We start from the raw sequence: 20661 nt of genomic DNA on the forward strand, positions 1-20661 counted from the left end.
TTGCCATTACCCTTGGGTTCTTTTTCACCTCCATTATGCTCTTGGTGTAATCTTGGCAGGTGCCCACTCCTACAGAGTGTAGCAACAGTACTGAATTTCTTCCATTTGCAGACAATTTCTCTTACTGTTGACTTATAAACACTCAGATCTTTAGAAATGCGTATGTAGCCTTTTCCAGTTTGATGCATCTCTACAATTTTTCAGGGTCCCCTGTAATTTGTTTTGATCGAGGCATGGTGCACATAAACAGATCTTGCTTGAAAAGAGCAGGCTCTGTTAGTAACCTGACTGTATCTTTTATTGGGCAGAGCACCTCTACAATCCACACCTCCAATCTCATCTCATTGATTGGAACACTGATCTCAATAGCTTTTGTAGAAGGCATTACCCCCAGAGGTTCACATACTTTTTTGAACCTAGACTGTGATTGTTTAAAGGGTGTATGTACTCAGTATTGACGAGAAGAAGTTTGTGTTATTAGTTTAAGCAGATTGGGTTCATGTTTGAATAATGTTTTCTCTTTTTCTAAATGTTTTGGAGCATTGTCTTTAGAGTTTACCTGATTAAAGAAAGCTTAACTCTGAATGATACTTAAAATCCTGGAAGTTTAAAATGAAATAAGTAATGTTAACATTTCATTTATGATGTAAGATCATCAATCTGAACAGTTGATTTTGTGTTCCCTTTCATGAATACTGTCGAGCTTTTCAGGAATTTTCTGTCTTTTGTAAAATGTTCAGTGTATAGGCAAGGTGCAAAGGAATGATCGGGATATGTCAACCAGCACAAGGACCTGGTGAATGCAGCATACAGAAAATGTATCTGGTTATGAATGGTTTAAATTATATGTGGTTTTTGTGGGTTGTCCTCAAAATAGTTTCAGTTTTAAATGTGGCCATTCGATAGAAATGCAGTGCTTTGTCTTAGGTTTTGCACTCATGTCAGGAGAGGGGTTTGAACCAATTGCCTTGTCACATAGGTGAAAATACTTACCTATGATATTCAAGGTCAACGACGATTAAAATTATCTGGAAAAGCAATGCCTATAGTTGATTTTTTTTTTCCCAAATTAAAGTGGGTAAATAGACATTGCCTTATCTGCCCGAGAACAAAAATCTTGTTTTAAAATAAAAAATGCTGGGTGGAAAGTGACATATTTGCATTTCATGTTGGATATGAAATATAAATATGGGTAAGTTATGCTGCTCCTCATGCCTGTTTTGACATTCAGTAAGATCAGGGATAACATTTGGCAACTGTGCCACTTTCTAGCACTGACCTTTATATGTTGTTATGTTTGTTTTTGTTTTAAATATACCCCACAACTTAGCCTCTGCAATGCTTTCCAAAGATGAATCATTGCCTGGTGAAGAAAGTACTTTTACCCCTATCTTAATTGGCCAAGCATTTTTCTTTACTGCAACTCTTAGATCTAGGCACCCCAGTTACTGGAAATTTAGCTCTATCTGCTTGTTATCCTGAAAACAAAATTGTAAGAAAAGTTCAGTAGGTCAGGCAACATCTTTAGAAAGAGAAACAGCTAGTATTTTTCATATTAGGCCCTGAAAAGAGCTGAATTTTGTGTATTTCAATGAGATTATTATTCACAATTTGGCAGCCTGAACATTACCTACAGTATTTATTCCTTTCATGTTTTCTTTCAGTTTATCAACCTTTAATCTGCTCTAGTATTTTACCTCCAATGTAATTATCTTTTGTGTGGCACCACATGTTGAAGGGCTTTCCTTCATCCAAATACAGTACATCATCTGGTTCTTCCTTTCCTATTCTGATCAAACTAGCATATTTCTTTTTTATATAAATCCATTATAATTATAATTTCCAGCATCTGCAGAATTCCTGTTGTCCCCATTGTCAGGGTAGTTTTTCCATTGTTCTGACCTTTCCCCCTATCTGTTTGTATGATACACTGCTACCTTCCTATATTTGGGAATTGTTCTAGAACCAACAAAATTTTGGAAGATGACAGCCAATCAGACCGTCATCTCCATAGCTATTATGTTCAAACCCCTATTTTCTGTGCTGCACTAGTTTACTTAAATACTCATTATGCTGAGCTCCTGGATCACTCGGGACCTATAGTTGTTCACTTTTTCTGAGAGGTATTTGTGTCTTGCATAAAAGTAAATTATAGTATTGTTTAATTTCTCTATCATTTTGAACGGATTATCTTTCCTTGTTCTGTGTTCTCTACTGTGTCTCTGTTACAGAATCATTGTATCATGTGTTAATATAAATGTTCTGTTTTCCTTTAGCCATTTAAGGAGGAGCGAGCATGTGTGTGGACACTAGCCCTGAATTTTTTACATAGATGTATTTAGATTTGGTATATCTCTACTCTTCAACAGGAAGAAGATGTATTTCCGTCTCTTTTTCCATTGCCAAAGTAGCTTTCCAGAGTGTCCAATAAATATCTGTGAGTTGTTAATAGAATAATACAGCATAGATATAGGCCCTTTGCCACAACTTCTCCATGCCAACCAAGATCCCTACTTAAGCTAAAAGGTGGGAGGAGAGAGAGCAGCGCGCCTGCGCGTGCGCAGCCCTCCGGTGAAAAATGATATGGTATCTGCTAAATAGGGGCTGTGGACAATTCTGATTTGATGGAGAATGGACGTGAAAGCACAGAGGAACATCTGGAGAAATTTCTGAAACGCTCGTTCGCTGCTGTCGTTACTGTGTAGTCAGGAATCTTTCGGAGGGTAGGCCTCAAAATCCCCGGCTTTGCCTGCTGTTGGCCACCGAGGTTGAGGTTGAATCGTTCGGACAGAGATGGCGCTCAGTGCTCGGTGTCGGAGAGCTGATCAGAGCTCGAAGTTTTCGGATGACTCAGAATTGGACTGTGGTTGGCATGGCAGGGAGAGTTTTTCTTCCTTCTCCCGTCTGCGTGAGATGTGGGACATTTGAGAGACTTTGAACTTTTACTGTGCTCATGGACTTCTTCAAGTTATGGTATTGTTGCACTGTTGTAACTATATGTTATAATTATGTGGTTTTGTCAGTTTTTTCAGTCTTGGTCTGTCCTGTGTTTTGTGATATCACACCGGAGGAAATCCATTTCTTAATGCATGCATTACTAAATGACAATAAAAGAGGACAACACACATAAAAGTTGCTGGTGAACACAGCAGGCCAGGCAGCATCTCTAGAAAGAGGCACAGTCGACGTTTCAGGCCGAGACCCTTCGTCAGGACTAACTGAAGGAAGAGTGCGTAAGGGATTTGAAAGTTGGAGAGGGAGGGGGAGATCCAAAATGATAGGAGAAGACAGGAGGGGGAGGGATGGAGCCAAGAGCTGGACAGGTGATAGGCAAAAGGGATACGAGAGGATCATGGGACAGGAGGTCCGGGAAGAAAGACGGGGGGGGGCGGGACCCAGCGGATGGGCAAGGGGTATATTCAGAGGGACAGACGGAGAAAAAGGAGAGTGAGAGAAAGAATGTGTGTATAAAAATGAGTAACAGATGGGGTACGAGGGGGAGGTGGGGCATTAGCGGAAGTTAGAGAAGTCGATGTTCATGCCATCAGGTTGGAGGCTACCCAGACGGAATATAAGATGTTGTTCCTCCAACCTGAGTTCATGCCATCAGGTTGGAGGCTACCCAGACAGAATATAAGATGTTGTTCCTCCAACCTGAGTTCATGCCATCAGGTTGGAGGCTACCCAGACGGAATATAAGATGTTGTTCCTCCAACTTGAGACTACGTGTCTTCATAATCTAAACTAATCAAATTTGCCTACCTTTGACACATATCCCACAAGCCTTTTCTGTCCACAAATACCTCCAAATGTCTTTTAAACATTGTATCTGTACCCACCTCTACCACTTCCTCTGGTCGCTTGTTCCGTATAGCCATAACCCTCTGTGAAAGACTTGCCTCTCAGATCCCCTTTAAATATTTCCCCTCTCACTTTAGACCTGTGCTTCCTAATTTTAGACTCTTCTATCCTTGGAAAAAGACTGTGACTATTTACCTTAGCTGTGCTGCCCCCCCCCCCCCAATAAATTTGTAAGCCTGCACATAGGTTATTCTCCTAGGCTCAGAGGAAACAGTCCAAACCAAATGAATCTGGCCTTGTAACTGAAGCCCTCCAGTCCAGACAGCATTCTGTGAATGCTTTCTGCCTTCTTTAGCATGGCAATCAGAATTGCATACAATAGTCCAGGTTTGTCCAAACCAGTGATTTGTACCATTGCAACATGATATCTCAGCTACTATACTCAATGCCTTGGCAGTGAAGGCAGGCATATCACGCTTCCATTGCCGTCTTGTCTATGTGTGTTGCCACTCTCAGGGAAATATGTACTTGTTACCCCAGGTCTCTCCACTCAACAATTCCTTGGGCCCTACCGTTCATTGTGTATGTCCTAGTCTGGTTAATTTCTGAAAATATATGACTTGTTGGAGGTAAATGCCATCAGCTGTTCACTTGCTCACTTTCCCAGTTGATACATTTCCCTGTTTTAACATGAGATAACCTTCACTGTTCACTATACCACAAATTTTGGTATTATCTATAAGTTAAAGCAGTTCCATTAATTTTTGCATTAATTTAATGATGCTCTCCAATTTTAAGTGCTGACATGATAGTAAGTTCAAACAACAGGAATTCTGCAGATGCTGGAAATTCAAGCAACACACATCAAAGTTGCTGGTGAACGCAGCAGGCCAAGCAGCATCTATAGAAAGAGGCGCAGTCGACGTTTCAGGCCGAGACCCTTCGTCAGGACTGTCCTGACGAAGGGTCTCGGCCTGAAACGTCGACTGCTCCTCTTTCTATAGATGCTGCTTGGCCTGCTGCGTTCACCAGCAACTTTGATGATAGTAAGCTGCTAGATGAGTAATCAGTGTTTTGGTCTGGGTTCTTAGATTTGTAGTTTTCTTTGTTATCTGGATTTCCAGATTTCCCACCATAGTAGTTTGAGTACTGTTCTGCTCTGGTTTCCAAGCACAGCATGATGGTGAGGATTTCATATCCTAATTAAAGAAGGGTCCATTTTCTGCTAGACTTCTGCAAACAGAAAAGATATGATTGTAATGGAGGGGTGCAGGACACCTTTACCAATAGGTTCGAATTTTTATCTGAAGCAATGTAACAAATTTATAAAATGATACAGATGTGACCCTCTCACTGTGTTATAACAAACTTGGCTTGTTAGCTAACTGTGGCTAATAGCCACGTGACTCAACATTGCATGGGTAATGGTGAGAAAGCCTCCTTCAATAAGCAACGCACACCTAGGGTTGGTATGATTTGCATTCAACCCAACAGGAAAGTTGGAGCTCCGATGAGGGAACGGAAATGATGGTGAATGCTGTGAAATTCTCCCCTTGCTAGGAAATAACAGACCTTACATCAGCATAAAATTAAAGTGGAAGTATACTTACAGATATTTCAACTTTTAACGAGCAGTTAATAGGGAATGAAAAGGTAAGGGCCTGGCCCAGTACAGTTAAATCAATTTAAATGTGCATATAAATGTTGCAGCTCATTTCTGGCATAGTTGGGTGCTTTGTTTTGATTATTCACGTGCTGAATCTAAGTTCTGCGTGAAAGACGCTAGCCATAGTTTGAACTTCCTTTGAAGACCGTCTCGAATGAACTGGCTAACTCAGAAGTATTGGTATTTCTTCCTTGGAACCATTTGTCTGCACAAAGCACTTCTGACAACAAGGTCTCTATTTAAGTGGGATTCTGCGAGCATCTTCCGCACCTGCCAACAAAAACCCAAAATCAGACCATTGTCCCGTAGAAATCTGATCCCGCTTAGCTCTCTTGAATGTTCCATGGCATCCCACTGGACAGAATATTACAGCACGTTACCAAGACAAACCCAGTTGGCTGACACAACATTCCTAGCCGGGCAAATGGCTCCTTATCTCAGCCGAAGCCAAAACACTAGTCTATGAAGCTTAACTAACAGAACACACTGCATTTCAGAAAAGCTGCTAAAAGCAAACAGCATAGTAGTAGAAATACAATAAAACAGGTTCTTAACCAGGGCGTTAACACAAAATCCATCAGGAATGTTGCAGCCACGAGGAAAATGACAGATGGGCAAGTGCAGAGTGATGCATGTTGGGATCTGTGTCTGTGCTGAACAGCTCCACGGCTTCATGCATTGGTTGCTTGCTTTGGATTGAAGAGACTGAATAGAGTCATTTACAAAGTATAAGGCGTCTAGATGGGGGTATGTCGAAAGTGCCGGTTTTTATAGCATAGGAGCGTGTAAGTTTGAAGTATCTGATAGATGGATTGGAGAATGGTTGAGGAAATAAATTTTCACCCAGGTGTTAGTAGGGGTCTGGAACTTGCAACCCAACAGAGTGGTAGAGGCAGAAGCCTCAGTACATTTCATACCTCCAGGATCATGGGCATAATGGTGAGAGGTGGGTCTGGGTTCATTAGCTTTTTATTAAACTGATGGATCCTGTGCTACACTGCTTCCGATAAAAAAAATCAAAGCACTTCTGATCAGCAGTTGGTTTAAAATCAAAACTAGTTATAGAAGTTATATTAGAAAAGTTAGGAAATACAGGTCTGCCTGCCATTTTTATGATTGTGTGCTTTGCAACATTCAGTGCGCTACCCTTTTTCCCAAATTGGTTCTGTTAGAGTTTAATAGCCGATTTTACATGGGTTTTGTTGAGGATTATGGGGCCAGTGGAGAAATGGTTTATTTTATAATCTCTTGTAGTCAATTAAGGGAAGCATGAGGTAAATAGGTTCAGTAGGTTCAATTTAATGTCAGAGAAATATATACAATATACATTCTGAAATTCTTTTCCTTTGCGAACGTCCACGAAAACAGAGGAGTGCCCCAAAGGATGAATGACAGTTAAATGTTAGAACCCTGAAGCCCTCCCCAGCTCCCCACTACCACGCATAAGCAGCACCAAAGTGACGATCCCCCTCTCCCACTAGCAAAAAAGCATGTGCGCCCTCCAGTGAGCACTCAAGCGTGCAGCAAAGCATCAGTAAAGACACAGACTTGCAGTACCCCAAAGACTACTCGTTCACCTGGTAATTCAACATACCCTAATAAGGGAAAAAGAGGTGTCCCCATTTCACTGTGAGACATAACAAAACAATTTGTCGATTTATGGTGTTAAAAGTCTGTTGGGTCACCTTTTCCGAGCTCTGTGCCCAAAGATCTCGGGTCTCTGGGTACACAGCCAGCAGAGAGCTCGCTGCTTACGATCTGCCGTCTCCCATGACACACCAGTTTTCTGCGGTAGCACCGACTTGGAATCCGCCCGCCCTCAGAGCCACAAAGATCCGGCACTTTGAAGGTGTACTAGTCTTCTAGGCCACATCCTTGGCATATCGAAAAACAGCCGGTCGTGAGGCCCTGCGAGCGGGTCCCATTCACATAAAGAACTGAAGTCAGTGTGTAACTCCAGGTCAGGATCTTCAAAAGAACCCTGAAAAGGGAAAAAAAGAGATATTAAGGATAGAAATAGAGCTGTTTCTGAAGATGCAAGCAAAGGAATCGCTGTTAGGAACCATCATCTTAAGCTCCGCCCTTGAATGTTTTATGTCGCATGAACTGTTTTATGTGGCAGTTTTTAGACAAGGGTTGCATTGAACATCACAATATAAGCTCGTAAATTTATCTTATTCTAGAAGAACATTTAAAATTATTTCAACTATGTGCTCTAAATGGAAACTTTGCTGGAAATTCAAGGTTATTGTCATTTGACTGTACAGTGGCATGCAGAAGTTTGGGCACCCCGGTCAAAATTTCTGTTACTGTGAATAGCTAAGCGAGTAAAAGATGACCTGATTTCCAAAAGGTATAAAGTTAAAGATGACACACTTCTTTAATAAACGCTGCTTGGGCAGGGCGAAAGGCATCATCAGGGATGCATCTCACTCTAACCATGGACTTTTTACTCTCCTTCCATCCGGTAGGCACTACAGGAGCCTCCGCTCCCGCACCAGCAGGCTCAGGAAGAGCTTCTTCCCTGAGGCTGTGACCCTGCTGAACCTCACACCCATACTGGACTGTCTCAGTATTTTTATATTTGTATGCTGTAGCACTTACTTTTTATTCGCAGTTATTTTGTAAATAATATTACTCTTTTGCTCTTCTGGTCAGATGCTAATTGCATTTCATTGGCTTTGTATCTGTACTCGGCACAATGACAGTGAAGTTGAATCTAATCTAGCTATCTAATATTTTAAGCAAGATTACTTTTGTATTTCCATCTTTTATAGTTTCAAAATAACAAAAAAGAGAAAGGGCCCAAAGCAGAAGTTTGGGCACCCTGCATGGTCAGTTCTTAGTAACACCCCCTTTGGCAAGTATCACAGCTTGTAAGCACTTTCTGTAGCAAGCTAAGAGTCTTTCAATTCTTGTTTGGGGGATTTTCTCCCACTCTTCCTTGCAAAAGTCTTCTAGTTCTGTGAGATTCTGGGGCCGTCTTGCATGCACTGCTCTTTTGTGGTCTATCCACAGATTTTCGATGATGTTTAGGTCAGAGGACTGTGAGGGCCATGGCAAAACCTTCAGCTCGTGCCTCTTGAGGTAGTCCATTGTGGATTTTGAGGTGTATTTAGGTTCATTATCCTGTTGTAGAAGCCATCCTCTTTTCATCTTCAGCTTTTTCTTTACAGACGGTGTCATGTTTGCTTCTGGAATTTGGTGGTATTTAATTGAATTCATTCTTCCCTCTACCGGTGAAATGTTCCCCATGCCACTGGCTGCAACACAAGCCCAAAGCATGATCGATCCACCCCAGTGCTTAACAGTTGGAAAAGTGTTCTTTTCATGAAATTATGCACCCTTTTTTCTCCAAACATACCTTTGCTCATTGCGGCCAAAATGTTCTTTTTTAACTTCATCAGTCCACAGGACTTGTTTCCAAAATGCATCAAGCTTGTTTAGTTGTTCCCTTGCAAACTTTTGACGCTGAATTTTGTGGTGAGGATGTAATGTTAAGAAGTTAACATTTCGTAGGCCTCTTGTGACCCTGGTTGTTTTGTAAGGGTCATAGCAGCTAAGGCTTTGGAAAAAAAAGCATAGAAGCACAAATGTTTCTTCATAAGATGAGCTGAGCAGGTGAGATCATCCTTAATTTCAGTTCTTGCTTAGTGTAACTTGTATCATTGCTTTATTAATTGCTGTAAGAGACATACTCTGCTTTGTAGTCACTGTAGCACCTGTAAGATAAGCCTGTGCCTGTCTGTATCCAGGCATAGTGGCAATTAAAACAGTTACACGAACAAGTTATGGCTGATAAAGTTAACTACTCATCTGTACAGAAACTAAGGGGGTGAACCCACATGTATCTCTGTACATGACTGCGTATGTATAAAAAGAGCTGTATTTGCTTCAGAAGCAGGAGATCTCTGGAGCAGCCCAAGAGATTGCTTAAGAAGGGTTCTCTCTGGTAACTTGCTAATAAAGAGTTAAAGTTACAGTCACCGTAGTACGTGGTGTCTTTGCATCGGGTAGATCGAAAGAAGTTTACAACAAGGACGCAGGAAAGGTTTGCTTCTGATGAGTGTTCCACGAAGGTCATATTTGTGTAGGTGTTGCTGCACAGTAGAACAGTGCACCACCCCTCCAGAGTCTGCTAAATCTTCCTGAAGGTCTTTTGCAGTCAAATGGGGGTTTTGATTTGCCTTTCTAGCAATCCTACGAGCAGTTCTGTCAGAAAGTTTTCTTGGTCTTCCAGACCTCAACTTGACCTCCACTGTTCCTGTTAATTGCCATTTCTTAATTACATTACGAACTGAGGAAACGGCTACCTAAAAACGCTTTGCTATCTTCTTAGAGCCTTCTCCTGCTTTGTGGGCATCATTTATTTTAATTTTCAGAAAGTTAGGCAGCTGCTTAGAGGAGCCCATGGCTGCTGATTGTTGGGACGAGGTTTGAGGAGTCGGGGTATTTATAAAGCTTTGAAATTAAAATTTGCATCACCTGGCCTTTCCTAACGATGACTGTGAACAAGCCATAGCCCTAACAAGCTAATTAAGGTCTGAGACCTTGGTTATCTGAGAGCTCAAGTCTCTTGGGGTGCCCAAACTTTTGCATGGTGCTCCTTTTCTTTTTTTCACTCTAAAATTGTACATAACAAAAAATAACACACTAATCTTGCTTAAAATGTTGAAACAACACACATCAAAGTTGCTGGTGAACGATTTTGCAGAAACGAGTTCGGTGGGGCATGTTGAAAAGAATGTTTCATCTTTAACTTTATAACTTTTGGAGATCAGTTTATCTTCTACTCACTTAACTTTTGCATGCCACTGTACATCTATACAACCAAACGAAACAACATTCACTGGACAACACAGCACAAAACAAAATATTACCACAAATAAGTTAACAAAATATAATTCCAAGTGCATGTAGTGTGTAGCACAGCTAAATGTAAACAGTAAACAGCTCATTGTCCTTGTGACAAGACCTCACTGGTCGCAGAGTACTCATTAGTCTCAGTCTGAGGGAAGGAGTTGTTACCTAGGCTGAAAGACATAGATGCTCCTGTACTATTTCCCTGATGGTTGTGAATCAAAGTGGTTGTGGGATGGGTGGTAAGGATCCTCAAAATGCTTCAGGCCCTTTATATGCATGCACCCAGTAAATATCACAAATGGGGAAGGGGGAGAGACACTGATCATCCTCCCAGCAATTTTTAATACCTTTCGAAAGGTCTTGTGGTCTGATGCCTTGCAGCTTCCGTATCCCACGATACTGCCAGAGAGGACACTCTTCCTGGTGCTCCTGTAGAAAGTTGTTAGAGTGGGGTGGGGAGCCTTGCATGACTTAGTCTTCCCATAAAGTGTAGATTGTGGTGGCACGGTAGTGTATTGGTTAACACAACACTTCAGATTATCAGCAACTTGGCTGCAGGTAAGGAGTTTGTACATTCTCCCTGTGATCGTTTGTGTTTCCTCCAGGTGCTCTGGTTTCCTCCCACAGTCTAAAGACGTATCAGTTAGAAGGTTAATTGGTCATTGTAAATTGTCCTGTGATTGGGGTGGTGTTAAATTGGAGGTCACTGGACGGCATGGCTTGAAGGGCTGGAAGGGCCGACTCCACGCTGTATCCCAGTAAATAAATGGAGGAGGAGGAGAAGATGGCAGCGCGCGTAACCTCTCCGGTGAAATGATATCGTATTTGTAAGTAGGATGCCGTGCACAATTCTGATTTGATGGAGACAGCCGTGAGAGCACGGAGGAACATCTGGATTAATTTCTGAAATACAAAATAATCTGCAGATGCTGTTGTCAAAGGAACACTCACAATGCGCTGGAAGAACTCAGCAGGTCAATCAGCATCAGTTGAAAAGATTAGTCGACGTTTCGGGCCGAAACCCTTGGTCAGGACTGAAGGAAGAACTTTGGGGAGGGTTTGAAGAATGCTGGTAGTTGAAAAAAACAGTAATTTGAAAGACAAAAGGGTGGGGGAGGGGAAGCAGGGAGGTGATTGGCGGGAGAACAATGCGAAGTAGTAGAAGGAGGCGGAACTATGAGGGAGATGATATAAAATAGGGATAGAGAAAGGAAGGGGGAGGGAATTACTGGAAGTTGGAGAATTCTGTGTTCATACCAAGGGGCTGGAGACTACCTAGACGGTATATGAGGATTTGCTCCTCCAACCTGAGTTTAGCCTCATCATGGCAGTAGAGGAGGCCATGTATGGACATATCTGAATGGGAATGGGAAGCAGAGTTGAAAACAGAATTCTCCAACTTCCGGTAATTCCCTCCCCCCCCCCCCTTCCTCTATCCCTATTTTACATCACCTCCCTCATAATTCCGGCTCCTGATACTATTTTGCATTGTTCTCCTGCCAATCACCTCCCTGCTTCCCCTCCCCCACCCTTTTGTCTTTAAACTTACTGTTTTTTTCAACTACCAGCATTCTTCAAACCCTCCCCAAAGTTCCTTCAGTCCTGACGAAGGGTTTCAGCCCAAAACGTCGACTAATCTTTTCAACTGATGCTGACTGACCTGCTGAGTTCCTCCAGCGCATTGTGAGTGTTAATTTCTGAAATGCCTGGTTCGCTGCCGCTGCAATTGTGTGATCGAGAATCTCCGGAGGGAAGGCCACAAAATCCTCGGCTTTGCCTGCTGCTGGCGACCCGGGCCGAGGTTGAAGTGTTTGGCAGAAATGGTGCTCCGTGTCGGAGGGCTGGTCGGAGCTCGAAGTTTTCGGACGACTCAGAGTCGGACTGTGGACAGGTAGGGCAGGGAGAGTTTTCTACCTTCTCCCGTCTGCATGAGATGTGGGACTTTCGAGAGACTTTGAACTTTTTGCCATGCTCACGGCTTGTTCTTCATCAAGTTAAGGTATTGTTTGCACTGTTGTAACTATATGTTATAATTATGTGGTTTTTGTCAGTTTTTCAGTCTTGGTCTATCCTGTGTTTCCGGAGGAATATTGTATCATTTCTTAATGCATGCATTACTAAATGACAATAAAAGAGGACTGTATGTCATAATTTTAAAAAAATGCGGCTGTGCCTTCTTGATGAATGAGGTGTTGTGGGTCCAGGTTAGATTGTCGGTTATCTGCACACCAAGGAACTTTGTGCTCTTCATTTGCTGAAAGGCGGAGCCTTTGATATGCAGTGGAGTGCAGTCAATCTGCAGCAGGCTGAGCACAAAGCCAGGGGTGGGGGGGGGGCGAGGAGGAGGAGGGGGTGGGCACCAGTACTCAGTGTGATGAAGCTTGAGATGTTACTTGGACTTTCTGAGGTCCTTCTGTCAGGAAAGATGATATAATGAATCTTATAAAATATTCAAAACTGAAGTATAAAGATATATAGTTTTCAGTAAAGAAATCTAACTTGCCTAGTGTTACTATTGAACGTTAAGTAACCTGATAACAAACTCTGTAAAATAAGTACTTCTGACAATTAATTTTCAGTTTGTAGGTGTCACTGGCAAGATCAATATTGGTTTAATATTCCTAATTGCACTTGAGAAAGGATGGTGAATTGCTGTTATCCTTCAGGTGTAGCTACTTCCACATAACTTGAGAATGGAGTCCAAAATGTGGGCACACTGCTATACTTAATATTTGCCAAATGGTGGCACAATCATTGTTCATATCCTGGATGCAGAAATTTTTAAATAAAAGAAAAGGTAACTACTATTTTGCATGAAGGACAGATTTTAGTGGCATCATAGAGATGACATAGCAATTCATTTTCATGTTTCCCAGCAAATCTTTTCTACTTTGTTTGCTGGCCATTTTATTTAACTTCTGGTTGCTGTTCATCCACATTTTTGTAACCAGATTGCCATATTGCCAGAATCTGATGGGCTGCTTTTGTTAACCTTCTGATCTCGCAGTCATGCAGTTTACTCACTGTTACTGTTTTGTTATGCTTAAGTGAAAAGGTCCACTTGCACCAGTTAATTCCTCTCTGCCCTGTCAGTTGCATATGAAAGGTTCTGTAGTACCATTACGAAGTGCATGATTTTTCTTTGATGTCCTTTCTAATATTTTTCTTTAGTATTGCTATTCTGTGGGCTTATGTGCAAATTTGCAGTTGATTTTCCTACTGTACAAGAGTTTACTGCGCTATAATTTGTTAGCTATAAGGTGGTTTGGGATGACTTGAAGCTCAGAAAAGTGCAACATCCATACCAGTCTTTCAGCTCTTACCTTTAATTGTAATTTTCCTCAGCAAAGCCTAAGTTTTGTAGGCCAAAGCAGAGGTAATTCATAGAATATAGAACAATACAGCACACCAACGGGCTCTTCCGCCCACAACGTTGTGCCAAAACAATTGAACGGGTAATTAAATACCAAACTAAATTAATCTCTTCTGCCTACATAATGTCCATATCCCTCTTTTCTGCACACTCATGTACCTATCGAAAGAGCCTCTTACATGTTCCATCGTGCATGCCTCCAGTACCACCGCTGACAGTGCATTCCACAGTTTGTGCAAACAAAGCAAGTTTCCTCGATAGGACCTGCCCATCCGCCAATCTTTGTATCATCTGCAAACTTGGCAACAAAGCCATCTATTCCATCATCTAAATCATTGATATACAGCAGGGGTCCCCAACCTTTTTCGCACTGCGGACCGGTTTCATATTGACAATATTCTTGTGGACCGGCCGAACGGGGGGGAGGGGGGGTAGGGTTGTCAACGGACAAGAGTAGCAGTCAAATGCACTGGGTTTTCCCCGAAAAGACTACAATGACCATGAAGCCTTGCGCGGGCACCAGTGCGCATGTGTAACTTGCTCATGCGTGCACGATTTTTTCCTACAAATCGTTTTTGGCGATTCTGTTCGGTGGGCGGGGGGTGTTAATCACGACCGGAATATAGATGATAATTAGCTAATGCACTCAATTTCGTTTCTAAAAGGGTTTATCTAACAAATTTAATATTAAACACACAGTGCATATTTTCCTCGCATGAATATAGCGATAAGTCAATTATCAGGGGAGGACAGGGGAGCTTGAAGTAAATGTTGAACGAACTTCCAGTAGAAGTGTTAGAGGCAGGTTCGATATTATCATTTAAAGAAAAAATTGAATAGGTATATGGGCAGGAAAGGAACGGAGGGTTATGGGCTGAGTGCAGGTCGATGGGACCAAGTGAGAGTAGCGTTCAGCACTGAGTAGAAGGGCAGAGATGGCCTGTTTCCATGTTGTAAATAGCATCATAACATTTTAAGTATCGTTTGGATATTAAACATGCAGCACATGTTTTCCCCGTATGAACATATAAAATCATTGCAGCACACCAATATCACTGAATCAGTGGGAGCCCTGGGATTGTTTTCCTGCAACAAGACGGTCCTATCGAAGGGTGACGGGTGACGAGAGACAGCGATACTCGAACGGTGTTCCTAATGTCCAGTCTATTCCGCAATTTAGTTTTCGTTGCATTCATTGCAGAGATACGTTGGAAATGGAAGCAACGTTTTCAGTGCTTTTGTGGGTATCTCAGGATATTTAGCCTTGACTTCGATCCATAATGCCGGCAGAGATGTTATGTCAAACATGCTTTTCAACTCGCCGTCATTTGCAAGCTCGAGGAGTTGATCTTCTTCCCGCGCTGAAATGGATGATGCGCGGGTAATGATCTCGCATGCGTAATGGCTCAACAGTGGGCATGACAGGGAATGAGGAAAGGTGCAGCTGACTCCTATCGCCAAATCATATCGTTTCCTGCGGCCCGGTAGAGCATGCTCTGTGGTCTGGTACCGGTCCGCGACCCGGTGGTTGGGGACCGCTGATATACAGCATAAAAAAAAGTGGTCCCAACACTGACCCCTGATGTTGTATACTACTTGTCTGGTTGGCTGACAGTGACAAGGATTTTTTTATTCCCACTCGCTGCCTCCTACCAGTCTGCCAATACTCTAACTATGCTAGTAATTTTCCTTTAATACCATGGGCTTTAAATTGGTAAGCAGCCTCACGTGTGGCATCTTGTCTAAGGCCTTCTGAAAATCTAAATGTACAACATCCACTGCATCCCCTTTATCTATCCTACTTGTAATTTCCTCAAAGAATTCCAACAGGTTTGTCGGGCAAGATTTTCCTTTAAGGAAACCACACTGACTTTGTCCTATCTTGTCCTGTGTCACTAAGTACTCCATAACTTCATCCTTAACAATTGACTTCAACATCTTCCCACCCACTGAGATCAGACTAACCGGTCTATAAATTCCTTTATGCTGCCTCCCTCCTTTTTTAAAGAATTGAGTGACATTTGCAATTTTCCAGTCCTCTGGAACTGTGCCAAAGTCCAATAATTCTTGACAGATCATTACTAATGCCTCCACAATCTCTATCAATACCTCTTTCAGACCCTGGAGTGTAGTTCATCTGGTCCAAGTGACTTGTGCACCTTCAGGTCTTTCAGCTTTTTGAGCACTTTCTCCCTTGTAATAGTAACTGCACTCACTCTCGTCCTTCACACCCTTCAACACCTGGCACACTATATTATCTTGCACAGTGAAGACTGATGTAAAATACTCAGTTAGTTCATCTGCCATCTACTTGCCCACGTTATTATTTCTCTGACCTCATTTTCTAGCAGTTCTATATCTACTCTCATCTCTTTTTTTATATACTAAAGAAAGTTTTTAAAATCCACCCTGATATTGTTAGAAAGCTTGCTTTCATATTTCATCTTTTCCCTCCTAGTGATTCTTTTAGTTGCTTTTGTAGGTTTTTAAAAGTTCCCCTATCCTCTATCTTCCCACTAATTTTTGCTTTGTTTTATGCCCTGTCTTGTGCTTTTACATTAGCTTTGACTTCCCTTGTTAGCGACGGTTGTACTGTTTTGCCATTTGAGTATTTCTTTGTTTTTACATTACATCTGTCCTGTACTTTCATCATTTTTCCTGGAAACTCAAACTTAAATGTTCTTCTCTCACCTGTCGAAAGATTCCTGCAGCTCCAGCACAGTTGTCAAATCCATTCCCACCCATCCTGCAGTTTTCCAAAATGTTCCTTCAACTATATGGGCCGTGTAGAACTTCGGGGAGGATCTGTATGTGTGACACAGGTTCATTGAAGTAGGAAATCCTGCAACATGCAATACGTTTATTGGGGGAGTCCTCCCTAAGTGATTAATGTCAAAGGAGTCATATCTCTTGAGGTAGGCATTCTGTTGAGTAAAACCCAGGATGTTATTGGTTACATTTCCTCCATTCCTTAGCTAAAAAGTGTTGTGTTTGGTAGATTTGGCATGTGTATCTCATTTGAAATGAATTCAGTTTAAATTACATTGGCTGTTTATTTTTATATATCACAAGGGCTCCATTTCTTTTTAGGAATTAGAGCAATTTAATCATATGTAAAGTCTATAGTTTTAACAGTGGGTAGGGGTGATAACATGAGAAGTGAAAGAAGTTGTCGCCATTACGGTAGCCTCCACTTCAGTCAGCATGTGGGGTGCAAGTGGAGGTTAAAAGGCGTGTAAACAAGGCAATTTTAAAGTGGTTATGGGCAATTTCAATACAAGACCAAAAGACATCTGGCCCATTGAGTCTGCTCCGCCATTCAATCGTGGCTGATCCTTTTTTTCTCTCTCTCCTCCTCAAACCCAGTTCCCAGTCTTTTCCCTGTAACCTTTGATGCCATGTGGATAGGTATGTAGGTTTGGCACTGGATCCCAAGAGAAGGAATTTGTAGAATATTACTGAGGTGACGTTTTAGAGCAGCTTGTGGTCAAGTCCACGAGAGAAAAGGCAGTTCTAGATTTCACATGCAATGAACCAGATTTGATTTAGGAACTTAAGGTAAAGGAATACTTAGGAGGCAATGATTATAAAAATTCACCCCATGGTTTGAGAGGGAGAAGCTAAAAATCAGATGGATGGCAATACAGTTGAGTAAAGGTTACTAAGGTTACTGGAGAGGCATGAAAGAGGAACTGGCCAAATGATTGGAAGGGGACCCTAGCAAGTACGACAGTGCAGCAATTTCAGTGTTTTCTGGGATTAAATTGAAAAATGCAAGATTATTTCATTCCAAAGAAGCACTGGTATTATACGAAGAGGATGAGGCAACCATGGCTGCGAGGGAAGTCATAGACAGCATAGAAGCAAAAGAGAGGGCATATGATATTTTAAAAATTAGCAAGAAGCTAGAGAAGTTGGAAGCTTTTTAAAAAAAACATGGGGAAAAACGGATTAAATATGAAGGTAAGTAGCTGACAATATAAAAGCAGATACTAAATTTTATTTCAGGTGAGTAAAGAGTAAAATAAAAGCAAGAGTGGTATTGAACCATTGGAAAATGACGCTGGGCAAATAATGGGGAACAAAGAAATGGTAGATGAACTGAACAAGTATTTGTCATTTTTTTTTACTGTAGAAGACACCAAAAATTTGAGAGTTGGGGAGTGTGATAATTAAGTAGGTGAAGAATTGAGTGCTATCATTAATACTGAGGAGAAGCTGCTTGGAAAACTGAAAGGTATGAAAGTGGATAAGTCATCTGGACCAGAAAGATTATACTTCCGGGTCCTGAAGGAGGTAGCTGAAGAGATTGTAGAGGCAATAGTAGTGATCTTTTAAGAATCACTGCAGTCAGGAATGGTTTCAGAGTACTGGAAAATTGCAAATGTTGCTACTTTTTAAGAAGATGGGAGACAAAAGTCAGAAAATTATAGACAAGTAAGCCTGTTTGCAGTGGTAGTGAGATCTTGGAGTCCCATTGTTAAGGATGAGTTTTCAGTGTACTTGGAAGCATATAAAATAGACCAAGGTCGGATGGTTTCCATAAGGGAAGATCTTGCCTGTGACAGATTTATTGAAATTTTTAAGGAAATAACAGGCGAAGGGTTGGTGGATGTTGCTTACTTGGACTTTCGAAAGGCTTTTGACAAGGTGCCACACGTGAGGCTGCTAAAGAAAATTGAAGCTCATGGTATTACAGGAAAGATACCTGCATAGTTAAAAGATTGGCTGATTAGCAGAAGGAGAAGAATGGGAACAAAGTGGACCTTTTCAGATTGGTTGCCAGTGACTGGTGGTGTTCTGCAGGGAATGTAAGGTCATGTGTTTTGGTAGAAGGTATAAATTTGTAGACTGTTTTCTAAATGGGAAGCAAATTCGAAACAACATACACAAAGTGCTGAAGAAACTTAGCAGGTCAGGCAGCTTTTATGGAAATTAGTAAACAGTGACGTTTCGGGCCGAGAACCTTCACCAGGACTGTAAAGGTAGGGGGAAGATGTCAGAGTAAAGTGGTGGGGGCTGGAGAAGGAGGACATGCTAAAAGGTGATAGGTAATGCCATTTGGGTGGGGGAGAGGGAGATGAAGAAAGAGACTGGGAAGTGATCAGTAGAAAAGGCAAAGGGCTGGAGAAGAAGGATTTTTATATGTGAGGAGAGTGGACGATAGGAGAAAGGGAAGGAGGAGGGGCACAAAAAGGAGTTGATAGGCAGGTGAGGAGAAGAGGCAAGAGGCCAAAGTGGGGGGGGGGGGAGAAGAGGGAAGTGGTGGGGGAAAATTACCGGAAGGAAAAATCAATATTCGTGCCATCAGGTTGGAGGCTATTCAGACAAAATATGAGATATTGCTCCTCCATCCTGCGATTGACCTCGTGGCAGAAGAGGCCGTGGACCACATTTCAGAACAGGAATGGGGATAGGAATTAAAAGGATTGGCCACTGGGATATTCTGGTTATTGTGGATGGAATGGATGTGCTCAATGAAGCAACCCTCCCAATTACGTCAGGTCTCACTGATGTAGATGAGGCTGCATTGGCAACAGTAGATAAAGAGACGACCCTAACAGATTAACAGGTGAAGTCTTGCCTTGCCTTGAAGGACTGCTTTGGACCCTGAGTGGAGGTGAGGGAGGAGGTGAATGGGCACATGTAACTTGCCGGGAGGGAGATTAGTGGGAAGGGATGAATGGGCAAGGGAATTGTGGAGGGGGTGATCCCTGTGGAAATCGGACCTGGACGAGGGGAAGATATTGAAAATTCAGAAATTGGAGGTGCAGAGGGACTTGGGAGCCCTAGTGCAGGATTTTCTTAAGGCTGACCTGAAGATTGAGATGGTAGTATGAAAGGCAAATAAAATATTAACAGTAATTTCGAGAGGACCAGAATAGAAAATCTAAGACTTGTAATGCTGAGACAACATTTAGAGTATGATGAGCAGTTTTGGCCCTATATCTGAGGAAGGATGTGCTGATGTTGAAGAGGGTCCAGAGGAGGTTTAGAGAATGAACCCGGGGATGAAAGGATTAACATATGAAAAGTTTTTGGCCCTGAACCTATACTTGCTGCTTGCTGGATTTGATTTCGGGGGGGGGGGGAATCTTATTGCAACCTACCAAATGTTGAAAGGCCTGGTTAGAATAAATATGGAGAGGATATTTCTGGGAGTAGGAACGTCTTGTACCAAAGGGCACAGCCTCAGAATAAAAGGACATCGCTTTGTGACGGGAAGGGATTTCTTTAGCCAGAGAGCGGTGAATCTGTGGAATTCATCTCCATAGATAACTGTGGAGGTTGATGTGTCCTTGATTAGTGAGAGTGTCTAAGGTTATGGGGCAAAGACAGGAGAATGGAATGACAGAGCGGATTCAGTGAGCTGAATGGCCTAGTTTTGCTTCTATATCTCAAAATCAGGGTTATTATCACTGACATTATAAAATTTTTGTGGTAGCAATACAGTGTAACACATACTGTAAGTTACAATACAGAATAAAATAAATGGTGTAAACTAGGAATAATGATGGTGTGCATAGACCATTCAGTAATCTAATGAAGAGAGGGAAGAAGCTGTTCCTAAATTGTCGTCTTAAAAGTGTACATGGTCAGGTTTCTGTACCTTCTCCTTGATGGTAGTAATGAGAAGAGGGCAGGTCCTGGATTGTGTGAGTCTTTAATGATGGATGCCACTTTCTTGAGGCACCATTGTTTGAAGATGTCCTTGATGGGATGGAAGGATGTGCCCATGATGGATTTGGCTTATGGTCTTAAGGGTTACATTTTATAATTTTCCATAGCTTTAATGTGATTCTACCATCTGAGATCTCTACTCACTTCTTAACCTTCTAACTTTATGCATTTCTGTTCTGGATTTGAGGACATCATTCTCCCAGCAGTGAAATATTCAACACTGCCACACTCATAATTTAATTCCACCCTTTCTTTCCAGAGTATCTTGTTTCCATGA

The 20661-nt window shown here is 42.0% G+C and overlaps 1 protein-coding gene across 5 annotated transcripts in view; it reads left to right on the forward strand.

Moving 5' to 3' along the window:
• The window catches only part of pds5a (PDS5 cohesin associated factor A), a 188017-nt gene that overhangs the window by 21816 nt on the left and 145540 nt on the right, over positions 1-20661 (forward strand). The gene's annotated exons all lie outside the window — the stretch shown is intronic.

This window comes from Mobula hypostoma, chromosome 3, assembly GCF_963921235.1.
Source record: "Mobula hypostoma chromosome 3, sMobHyp1.1, whole genome shotgun sequence".
Lineage (NCBI taxonomy): Eukaryota > Metazoa > Chordata > Chondrichthyes > Myliobatiformes > Myliobatidae > Mobula > Mobula hypostoma.